Source organism: Myotis daubentonii, chromosome X (assembly GCF_963259705.1).
Source record: "Myotis daubentonii chromosome X, mMyoDau2.1, whole genome shotgun sequence".
In the NCBI taxonomy this organism is placed as follows: Eukaryota; Metazoa; Chordata; class Mammalia; order Chiroptera; family Vespertilionidae; genus Myotis; species Myotis daubentonii.
The window spans coordinates 43549423-43552591 of record NC_081861.1 but is presented as its reverse complement, the minus strand read 5'-3'; positions in this window follow the sequence as shown (position 1 = coordinate 43552591).

Genomic DNA, 3169 nt, shown 5'->3' with positions numbered 1-3169 from the left:
AGGAAAAGAAAAGGAGGGAAAGATAGAAACATCAGTGATGAGAGAAAATCATTGATCTGCTGCCTCCTGCATGCCCCACACTGGGGGTCGAGGCTGCAACCTGGGCATGTGCCCTGACAGGGAATCAAACTGTGACCTCCTGGTTCATAGGTCGATGCTCAACCACTGAGCCATGCCGGCCAGGCTAGAAGGCCCTCTTAATTGGAGCAATTAATTCATCTTGTGCCTCATGTTTAACAGAATGGTATAGTGAAAATAATGGCTGGGATTTGAACCTTACTCAGGTCTATTATTTACTAGCTGTTTATCCTTGGGCAAGTTATTTAACCTCTTTGTACTCCATTCTCTTAATTTCTCTTCATTTATAAAATAAGGATAATGACTGTCTCTCAAGATCATTGAGAAGTATATGTGAAATGTGGAGTGTCCAGCATAGTGCCTAGTGTCCTCTCCCATACTCTATTCATATTCTTTAATGTCAGCACTGCCTTAACAACCCCCAGGGGATTTCATGTCCAGGGAAATGAAAAGTGGCTTCTCTTCCCCCAAAGGTTGGGGACCTTCAGATGGAATCAACCCTGGAGATATTTACATAACATTTATTTTTTGCATTAACGCCAAAGAAACCTTTTGACTGGGATCCTAGTACAAATAACTCAACAAGAATGTATACAGTTAGGGAGAAGCAGACTTACACTACCAGTACTAAATGCTCACTAAATGAGTGTTTAGTTTCCTGCAATCTGTGGGGTCACAGACTCATGCCATTGAAAAATAACTAAAGCACAATGAAAATAGTAATGCAATGTTGTTGTTAAAGTTCATTTATGTATTGATTTGTTATTTATTTCTCTAGACAATGTATTATGGAATTTCTAGGCTACAGCTCATTTTTTGTTGTTGTTATTGCTTAAAATAAAAGGAAAATAGAGGTTTCGTAGAGGCAGGGAGTTGGGAGCAACTGCTAATGGGTATCAGGTTTCTTTTAGAGGTGATGAAAATATTCTGGAATTATATAGTGGTGATAGTTGCACAACTTTGTGAATACACAAAAGACCACTACATCATACATTTTAAATGGGTAAATTTTTGGTATGTGAATTATCCATTTAAAAAATTAATACAAGGTGAATAATTTCAATTGTGTGACCGATATAAAATAGGACCAATATAAAAACAAGAGTGTTAATACTGAAATATATACAATAACATAAATGTAAGGAATTCTATCAACTTCTATATATCTGAACATGAACTGTTTTCTTTTGGGATACATTGCATATTATTTGCAATAAAAATTCTGCTTTTAGGTATAGATTTTTACAAATCTATATTGAAAACCATGAATGCAAATATCTGTAGGGATAAACTTCTAAAAACTCAAGCAGTCTCAGAATTCCCAATTATAAGTTTCTTATTTTTCATTTCCTTGGAATAAAGACCCCAGAATCCTTCTAGAACACTATCCCCAAACTTCCTGTCATTTTGTTCTCTCTGCTTATTCTTCTAAATCATTTTATACCTCAAAACCAAAATATATTCAGTGCTGTACAACTTTATATTGCTTTTCTATCCTTTTAGGAGCCCGAGGGAGAGGTTGGGGCAAATGAGTCCCTGAAACAAAGTCAAGTAACCATTTGTTCTCATAATTCTGTCTGAACTGATGGCCTGTTTTGAAGAGATATTACTTCACCCCATTCCCTCTTTCTTTGTTGTAGGCATAAACAGTGAGGCATTGTTCCCCCTATCCCATTCTCCAACTTTGAGAATTTGTCTAATTAACCAAACAAAAGCTTGAATGTCAAGTCCCTGAAGCAGGGTCTTGACTGTAGTTCATTAGTAATAATAATATTCTATCTATAGAAAAGGCTAATATGCAAAGCGTCCCCTCGGGAGTTTGACCGGGAGACCGGGAGTTTGATTGCTCACTATGATGTGAACTGACCACCAGAAGGTGGCACAGAATGAAGGAAGGCCCCGGCCAGCAGCAGGCAGCTGGGGAAGGAAGGCCCTGATTGGCCCTGATTGCTGGCCAGGCTTAGGGACCTTACCCATACATGAATTTTATGCACCAGGTATCTAGTATCTAAAATAATGTATCAGTAGAATTGGGTGGCTGCCACAAGTAAGGGTTTATAGAGGCAAAACTAGTGGAGGGAATGGTTTGGGAGATTCATCAATCTGGATTCTAGAATGATAATCTCTGCTATAAGAATTTTTCAGTAATCAGCTTTTCTGGTCTGATTGCATAGTCACCAAGCTAGAGTTCCCCTTTTTATTGATAACGGGAAGGAGATGGAGAGGGTGCTTTAAACAATGAACACAAGCTTTATGGTCATTGGAAAGTACAAATTAAGTAGAGAAAGAGGCAAATTAAATAGTAAAAAACAGAGTGCATTGTGGTTACACGTGGGAGAACTCAGAGATACCCAACTCAAAGTGGTGGTTTACTTGGGTTTACATAGCATCTTAACAAAAGGAAAATACATTTTTAGAGAAATGACAAGATAAAGGAAAACAGGCTTAGGCTTTAAAGTGGCAAACTGTAGGAAGGTAAGTATATGGGGGAAATTAATAGAAGATAGGATTCTTTAGTAAGGTTTGTTTTGTAGATTCTTCCTGGTGCACATCTCTGGACTGATAAGAGTCTAGAAGTTCTCCTGTCCATTAAAAGTTCTGTTCTTGCCCGGCTGGTGTGGCTCAGATGTTGAGTGTTGACCCAGGAACCAAAAGGTCAATGGTTCGATTCCCAGTCAGGCACATGCCTGGTTGTGGGCTCGATTCCCAGGAGAAGTGTGTGCTGGAGGCAGTTGATCAGTGATGTTTCTCTCTCATTCATGTTTCTATCTCTCTCCCTAAAAATCAATAAAACCATTTTTTTTAAAAAAAGTATTCTGTTCTTTCTGGTAAGGAAAAGTGAGACATGCTTACAAATTTGTGTTCTGCTTTTAGGCAAATGAGGGAGGGCAGAGAGTTTTTTCTTGTACCTGTTTCTCCTCAATTGTTTCTAGCTCAAAATAAACTTTATGCATATTTTGAGGTGGTATATTCTGATACTCTACATATCAATTTAGTCAGATAAGTGTGGAAAAATGTCAGATCAGTTAGCTAATATTTTGAAAGTGAACCAAAGGTATAGATAATTTTCAATTTATAATTCCCCTTGTTG